The sequence below is a fragment of the Mauremys mutica genome, unplaced genomic scaffold (genome assembly GCF_020497125.1).
Source record: "Mauremys mutica isolate MM-2020 ecotype Southern unplaced genomic scaffold, ASM2049712v1 000466F_np12_subseq_146170:218182_obj, whole genome shotgun sequence".
NCBI classification, from domain to species: Eukaryota; Metazoa; Chordata; order Testudines; family Geoemydidae; genus Mauremys; species Mauremys mutica.
This window is the reverse complement of record NW_025422967.1, coordinates 29,038-37,804: the sequence shown is the minus strand read 5'-3', so window position 1 is coordinate 37,804 and position 8,767 is coordinate 29,038. Positions and strand designations below refer to the sequence as shown.

The following is an 8,767-nucleotide window of genomic DNA, read 5'->3' as shown; positions in this document are numbered from 1 at the left end:
GCTCATCTGACTGTCACACAAGCCCTGCATCGGTCACACACCTATTTACTCAATTTAGAATTCTACAGGAGGCATATTTTCCTCTTAAAATGAGGAAAAGGCATGAAAGCGACAGTGATTAATGTAGCCAATAAGGACACATTAAATGCAATTTTAAAATGACTGATGACAAATGTCTAAAAATTATTCTAGTGGGTGGGAGATGAGGCAAAGAAGTGGGGGCAAGGAAACTTGTCAAAACTTGTATGATGAATAAAGGTATAAAGTTATTACTGCTCAGATTCTTTAGAGACCCCACAGCTTGTAATGACCCAAGGGACAGGACTCCTTACCCAGCGAGGTCACATTCTCATAGTTCTCCTGCATGACATCCCTGTAGAGGGATCTCTGAGTGGGGTCAAGCAGAGCCCCCTCTCCCCTGGTGAAATACACAGCCACCTCCTCGAAGCTCACCGGCCCCTGAAAGAGCAAGAGCCCAACACTCGGTACCTGCTGCCCCACTCACAGCCCCACACTCATGGGGGAGAGGAGCCAATCAAATGGGAGCTCTGGGTGGCTCACAGTCAGAGTCCCACCTCCACACCACTCAGAGCAGCCAGGAAACGCCAGGGGGAGGGGACGAAGCGAGAGCCCCTTGTCTCTCCCAGCAGATCCATCACCCCCTCCACTAGCCACAGACGGACACAGGAGATGGAGGCCCTGGCAGGTGCAGGGAGAGCTCGCTGGCAGAGAGCCCAGCGCTGTTCTCATTGTGAAGAGCTGGACGGGGCCAGACTCAGTGGGGGGCAGACGACATGACGGTCCAGGGGGGCTTTGCTGAGGGGGTTCCTCCAGCAGGGGTGTCCTGTCTCTCTTCCCCCCACTTCTCTTCAGCTGCCTCCCCTGCAACTGTTCCTGCAGCCCTGCCCCCTCCCCCGCCACTTGGAGCTGCCCCGGCCAAGTTGCTCCCAGGAGCCTCCTGTGTGCTGACATAAGTAAACGGCCGACGAATAACCCGATGCCCTAAGATGATGGGAAAAGAGGTACCAAGTGGTAGCAGGGTGAAAAATTAGCCGGAAGATTAATTTTAAATAAAAAAATTCTGGAAAGGCACCTCTGTTTCCAAATGTGCCGTAACCACAGGATACAGGTCGTGTGTCAATGCTAATGAGGTATAATCAGAATCACATTATATAAAGGGGGTGCCCAGAGCGGGAAAATTGAGCTCCCTGCATGAAACTCCAGCAGGAACCATCCCTCTACTGATGATCAATCCATGAGAGACACATCAGACCCTAATACTATTGTTCAGGATGTGAGTAGAACTAGAGGTGTAACTTTTGCACAGGTCTTTATAGAATTTCTCTGCGCTTGGGGCGTCATAACCTTAACTGTAACTTTAATAAAACTTGTAAAACCGACTAGACCTTGTGCTTGTGAGTGTCTGTGTGGTCACTACCCTTGGTCTGTGTGTGTTCCTAGAGACTGTACATTTGAAGCAAGTAGCAGAGGCGACTTTCACTCTGTTAAGCTTGAAACTGTCGCCACCAGAGCCGACCCCGCGGTGGTGAAATGCCACATTACAAACTGAACTTTACATAAAATAAAAGGCGGCACAATACACCACACACCAGGCCACCCTCACTTCTGCGCTGCTGCTGGCTGTGGCATGGCCTTCAGAGCTGGGCGCTCGGCCAGCAGCCGCTGCTGTGAGGCCGCCCTGCCAGTGCTGAATTTGTGCCAGGGCTGAGCTCTGGTGCCTCTTTCAATACAAATTAAGCACTAGAGGGAGGCACCAGGGTCTGGACGTGATGGTGGGGAGCTCGTGAGGGCCAGGGAGGATGGGTGGCCACCAAAATACAAGTTCACCCAGGGCACCATTTTCTCTAAGGCCAGCCCTGGAGCTGGGTGTGGGGGAGGGGCACATCCCCTAAGGCCGTGGTTCTCAGCTAGGGGTCCCTGGGCCTCTGGGGGGCTGTGAGCAGGTTTCAGGGGGCCTCCAAGCAGGGCCCGTGTCAGACTCGCTTGGGCCCAGGGCAGAAAGCCCAAACCTCCCTGCCTGGGGCCATGAGCCCTGCCACCAGGGGCTGAAGCCAAAGCTTGAGCAATTAGCTTGGGGGGGGGGGGGGGGTTGTCACATGGGGCCCCAGGCAACTGCCCTGGTTGCCGCCCCCTAACGCCAGCCCTGGCTTTTATATGCAGAGAACCAGGCACATGCAGGGCCGTGGAGTTTTTATAGCATGTTGGGAGCCTTAGAAAGAAAAAGGTTAAGAACGCCCCCCCCAAGCCTCCCTGGTGGGTGCCCCTCACATCTCACAGCAGCCGCTGGTTAATCAGGTCAGGCTCCAGCCCTGGGATTCTGGCCCATTTTCCTAGCCCCACCTATGGGGGTTGTTTCGTGTTCCACAAATTAGAGCATTTCCGCCCTCTAACCTCATGGGTCTGTTCCTAGAATGGAAGCCACATATTGAACAAGTCCCAACAGGTTTGCTGCCCCCTGGCCTCCTCCCATTCTCCACCCTGGGAATTTTTTGGCAAACTCCAACCCCCAAACCAGACTGCCCAAGCCTCCCTCCTCTGGTGCATTTGGTGTCCCTCTCCCTCCAGCAGGAACCCACCTGCAAACCCCCAATAACCCCTACCTGGACAGGATCCTCTGCAGCCATTTCCCTTCCCTGTCCCATGGGAGGATGGGACGAGCTGGAGCGAAACATGGATGACATCCTGCAGCCTGGCAGGGCGAGAAGGGCAGTTGTGGAGGTTTCAGAACAGGCTTTAGTTCATGTCACATCACGATTCCCCCAGGATCTTTCCCTGCAGAGACACAGCCTAGGCTCTGCCATGCTGGGAACATGCTCCAGCTCTTTATTGCAGGGGAGACCTGGCCCCTCCTGCCAGGCTAAGCCCACAGGGAGATTTTTCAGCCTCCCCAGTAATAAAGTCTCTGAACAAAATGCTGGAAAGGAGCAGAACTAAAGGGGCTGGGCAGGCTCCATAGGGACACTGGCTCCTCCCTTCCCCTCCTGTGCGGCCATGTCCTGTCGCTGGCAGAGATCGGCCCCCCCATCTCCTCCCCAGAGGCAGCCATGTCTGCAGGCTCCCCCAGCCAGCACCCACTAACCCCCACCCACGTTGGGGAAGTGACACAGGACAGCAAATTCCACCTACCCTAGGACAAATTGCTGCAGATCAAACGGGCTGGGTTCACATCCCAAAGTTGAGGAGAATTGAAGAATTATGGAGAAAACAGGGCAAAATGAGAGACTAGAGAGTCAATAATTTTAGGGAAAACGGGGGAATCTCCTTGGATTTTCTAGCCACATGTGGGGAGGGGAGAGAGAAGGGGAAGAACTAGAGAGACTTGTTCTCAGGTTTTGAGACGGAAAGAAATGGCACAAACAGGAAAAGGATGTGAGTAGCTCACCCCCGTGACCATAGGCATGTGCAGCACATTTCATTAGGGTGCACACCCAGGGAGCCCCGCCGTAGCCCCACCCCATCCACTGCCTCCCACTTCCTGCCCCCTGTCTGCCCCCCTCAGAACCCCCAACCCCCCCTGCTCCTTGTCCCGACTTCCCCCTCCTGAGACCCCCCCCACTGTAACTGCCTCCCTAGGACCCTACCCCCTACCTGTCCCCCTGACCCTTATCCACCCCCCCACCCCCAGACAGACCCCCGGGGACTCCCACGCCCCATCCAACCGCTCCCCGCCCCCTGACAGGACCCCCAGATCTCCTGACCCATCCAACTCCCTCTGCTCCCTGCCTGCCCCGACCCCGCTCCACCCCCCGAACCCTCAACCCATCCAACCCCCCTGCTCCTTGTCCCCTGACCGCCCCCTCCAGAGACCCCCCCACCCACTAATCACCCCCCTAACTATCCAACCCCCCTCCCCACCTCCTGGCAGCTCTGTCCAGTGGCTGCTCCCACCCACACACTCAAAGTGGCGGAGGAGGTTCCCTCTCCTTCGGGGGGAAGGTTGCCTAGTGGTTAAGGCACCGGACTCAGGCTCAGGCGTTCTGGGTTTGAGTCTCTGCTCTGCCACAGACTCCCTGCTTAGCCTTGGGAAAGTCACTTCACCTCGTTGTGCCCTAGATCCCACCTGCCCAATGGGGCCAACACTGACCCTGCCTCCTGGGCTAAATCCATCCATGGCTGGGTGATGGGGGGGGGAGGGAAATGGAGATACCAACATGGGGAGATTTGGGCTAAATTTCTCCACAGCCGGAGAGTGGGAGCCAGCTTCACAGGGGGGATGGGAGCGAGAGGGGCTCAGGCCAGCTCCACACAGAGAGGGGGTCAGGGCTTCAGCCCTGCAACTTGTGCCACTAAGGTGGCTGGGGCTCCCGAGCCGGGGACTTCAGCCCCACATCTTCTGCCAGGGTCCATGGTTCTCCCCACTGCCCCAGGGTGGCTACTCTCCCACCCCCCGCCCAGCGCAGCTCCTGCTGGGGTCTGGGGTCTGGGCTTCCCCCCCCCCCGCTCCCGCCTCCCAACCCAGCGGGGCTTCTCCTCCCCTGTCCCAGCTTAGCGCTTCCCTCCCCACCCCCTCCCAGCTCCTGCAGGGGCCCGGGGCTTCTCCTCCCCACCCCACTCCCAGCGTGGGTCCAGCCCAGTCCGGGGCTTCTCCTCCCCCCACTCCAGCTCGGCTCCTCTCCCCCCCCCGCCCCGCCCCGCGGCTTCTGCCGGTATCTGGAGCTTCTCCCCCCGGGGCTCCCGCTGCTGCTGTGGCCAGAGCCGAGCCTGGCGGGCAGGGAGCAGCGATTCACACGGGGGCCCTGGCAGAGCCCCCAGCCCGAGCGGGGCGGGGCAGCCCCAGGGGAGCGGGGGGGCTCTGCTGCTGCTGGCCCCGCCCCCCACCGACCCCTGGGGCTGTTGGGGGGGCTAACTCAGCCCCCCAGGAGCGGGGGGGGGGGAGCAGCGGAGCCTGCCCAGCAAACAGCTGATCGCAGCTGCGCCCAGGCCGCCCCCGGGGAAAAGCTCAGCGGAGGAGGCGCCACAAGCTGCCGGCAGCGGGTCATTATGGGAGGGGGGAGCTGAGCACCCGCCTGCAGCCGCCGCAGCCTCCCCCCCCGGAGCCCCCACGGGAGGGGGGAGCAGCCTCCCCAGCCGGGGCTCAGGGCATTGGGGTGCCAGGGCTCCCCCCCTGCGCACGCCTGGGCCCGGGACACTCACACACACACTCTGCCCCGGGGCTCCCCTGGTGCCCAGAGACCGATCAAGCCCCCGCCTGCCCCCCCGCCCTTCCCCGCCTGCAGCTCCGGCCTCTCCCCCCCGCCCCGCCCGCCGCACCCAGAGGAACCCCGGGCCCCAGGCTCTGTCCCCACCTGGAGCCCAGCGGGGCCGGGGGCAGCTCCTGCTGCAGCTGAGAACAGCGGCTCCGCTCCGGCCCGGGCGGCTCCAGCGCTGCTGGCAGCACGTGGCCACCAGGGAGCAGCTACTGAGCCCGGGCTCCTGTGTCACAATGTGCCAGAGCCCCGCCCCCAGGAGCTGCCCCGCCCCCGGGCTGTGCCAGAGCCCGCCCCCAGGAGCTGCCCCGCCCCCGGGCTGTGCTAGAGCCCCGCCCCCAGGAGCTGCCCCGCCCCCCGGGCTGTGCCAGAGCCCCGCCTCCAGGAGCTGCCCCGCCCCTGGGCTTTGCCAGAACCCCGCCCCCCAGGAGCTGCCCCGCCCCCGGAGTGTGCAAGAGCCCCGCCCCCAGGTGCAGCCCCCCTGGGCTATGCCAGAGCCCCGCCCCCAGGAGCTGCCCTGCCCCCATCTGTGCCAGAGCCCCGCCCCCAGGAGCTGCCCCGCCCCCGGGCTGTGCCAGAGCCCCCCCACAAGGAGCTGCCCCGCCCCCGGCCTGTGCCAGAGCCCTGCCCCCAGGAGCTGCCCCACTCCCAGGAGTCACCCCGCCCCCACTCTGTGCCAGACCCACACCCGCAGGAGCTGCCCCATCCCCAGTGTGTGCCAGAGCCCCGCCCCCAGGAGCTACCCCGCCCCCGGGCTGTGCCAGAGCCCCGCCCCAAGGCTGTGCCAGAGCCCCGCCCCCAGGTGTAGCCCGCCCCCCCGGGCTATGCCAGAGCTCCAGGAGCTGCCCTGCCACCATCTGTGCCAGAGCCCCGCCCACAGGAGCTGCCCCGCCCCCGGGCTGTGCCAGAGCCCCGCCCCCAGGAGCTGCCCCGCCCCCGGGCTGTGCCAGAGCCCCGCCCCCAGGAGCAGCCCCATGTTAGGTCTCTGGGATTTGTTCTCCTGCCTCCTTCTTCCCAGCACCCACCGCTCCCAGCTGCTCCCTTCCTGTGTCTGCAAACACCCCCCGGGCGGGCTGCAGTGCTCGCTGGGGCTGTCTCCAGTGGCTGAAGTTCCCTCCATCTCTGCTCACCTGCGGGGGGAGGGATGAAGGGAGGAGATGGGTCCAGGGTGTGAAGCAGAATTAGGGGGTGGGGAAAGAAGGACTGTTTGGAAAGGTGGGTTTTTGCAGGAGGGGGGTGATCCCAGGGCCGACACTTCCATTAGGCGACCCTAGGCGGTCACCTAGGGTGCTAGGATTCTGGGGGTGGCATTTTGTGCGCTCCCCACGGGGCACCCAGGAGCTTCCGGTTCCGCTCCCGTTGTGCCGCCAAAGATGGACCCTCCGCCAACATGCCGTGGAAAACAGCAGCAGGCAATTAAGCAGCTCAATGACTGCCGCTGTCGCCTGCGGCATTTCGGCAGAGAGTCCTTCTTCGGCGGCACGACGGGAGTGGAACCGGAAACTCCTGTGCGCTTCATGAGTAGCGCACAAAATGCCGCCCCCCAAATTTTGCCTAGGGTGCCAGAAACCCTGTCGCCGCTCCTGGGTGATCCAGATGGAGTCAGAAGAAGTTGGGCAGCAGAGGCTCAGGGAAATTGAGAGGAACCCCCTGGGTGTCCTAGTGTTGGCCAGGGATTGTACAGCACCTTGCACAATATGGGGTCCCGATCTTAGTCATGGTCTGTGCAGCACCTGGGAGCCCTGATGTCTGTTTCCTGATCACAGGCACTGGGGATGGAGAGAGGGAAACCTCAGCACCTGAAGGGTTAATGCAGCCCTGTGTGCAGCCCCTGCTAGGGTGACCAGACAGCAAATGTGAACAATCGGGACAGGGAGTGGGGGTAATAGGAGCCTATATAAGAAAAAGACCCCAAAATCGGGACATCCGGTCACGCTAGTCCCTGCTGCGCTCATGAAGGGTTGGCTTAGAGAGTTGTAGTAATAACAGCAGCAAAGAGTCCTGTGGCACCTTATAGACTAACAGACGTATTGGAGCAGGAGCTTTCGTGGGTGAATCCCCACTTCATCAGCTGCACCAATAGTCCCATATGGGCTAGTGGGCAGGATTCCTGGTTTTCATCCAGGTGACCTGGGTTCAGCTTCCGCTGTGGGAACCGTACAGAGCTTTTGCCCAGGGTGGAGACAGGAAATGAAAGGAACAGGGAGGGATCCTGCCAGCAGGGGAGTTAGACAGTGTGGGGAGAGGATCCCAGAAGTGGGGGTGGGGGGCAGAGGTCTGAGGGGAGACCAGGGAAGGATCCCAGCAGTGTGGGAAGTTGAGAGCACAGGCCTGGCATGGGGACTGGGGAGAGTGAATGTGTCCCTCTAAACCCACCCACTGCAGACTAGGCAGGACTGGAAGAATTACGTGTTTGTTGGTAAATGTCAATTTCTGTGTAAACACACAACCCAATGGCAAAATATTTCCATCGATAATCATCAAAACTGACAGATGGGCAAAGTAAGAAACATGCTGCTTGAGAACTTACCCTGTTGTAGGAGCAGCAGTGATCTGTGTGCTCCATATAACCTGTATGCCCAAAAGGTCTGTTACACTCCCCCCGCCCATCCCCTGCTTGTCTCCTCTCCCTCTCTGAATGCCTGTGAAGTGGATTTCCCCCTCCCCCCCTCCTGCAATGTTTGTGGGATGAAGGGGCTGGTTGAACAGCTGGAAGATCAGAAGAGCTCCTAGATAGACAAGGTGTCTGGGACTCTCATTAGGCAGCATTGTGAAAGCACAGCTGAGCACAGGGCCCCTTCCCCTTTTAAGGACCTGAACCTCATGGCCTGCGACTAGAGATGACTTGGCTGCATCCGGTGGGTCACACTCCACCTCAGCCAGTGTCCATGCAGGGTCCATGCTCTGGGTGTGTGAGTGCTGCCTAATGAGAGTCCCAGACACCTTGTCTACTTGGAAGCTCTTCTGATCTTCAACCAGCCCATTCATCCCACAAGCATTCCAGGAGAGAGCGGGAGGGGGAGGGGGAAAGCCACTTCACAGACATTCAGAGAGGGAGAGGAGACAAAAGCGAGGGGGAGGGGAAGTATAACAGACCTTTTGAGCATAGAAATCACTGCTGCTCCTACAACAGCAGGGACAGGCCACTAGGAGCTGAGAAAAGGAAGCCATCATGTTTCTGCCTGGCTTTGAACCAGGGACCTTTTGCATGTTAGGCAAACGTGATAACCACTACACTACAGAAACTCTGCCATGGGGCTGTGCCCTTCCCTTCATAAGAACATAAGAATGGCCATACTGGGTCAGACCAAAGGTCCATCCATCCCATATCCTATCTGCCAACAGTGGCCAATGCCATGTGCCCAAGAGGGAGTGAACCTAACCAGAAATGATCAAGTGATCTCTTTCCTGCCATCCATCTCCACTCTCTGACAAACAGAGGCTAGGGACACCATTCCTTACCCATCCTGGCTAATATCCATTAATGGACTTAACATCCATTAATTTATCTGCAAAAAGAACAAAGAGAACATGTGGCACCTTAGAGACTAACAAATGTA

General features: G+C 59.8%; 1 non-coding gene across 1 annotated transcript; it reads right to left on the bottom strand.

Annotated features, from left to right (window-relative positions):
- Positions 1-8,380: 8,380 nt before the first annotated feature.
- TRNAV-AAC lies at positions 8,381-8,453 on the bottom strand. Its single transcript has one exon. It is a non-coding gene; the product is annotated as a tRNA-Val (tRNA).
- Positions 8,454-8,767: the final 314 nt, after the last annotated feature.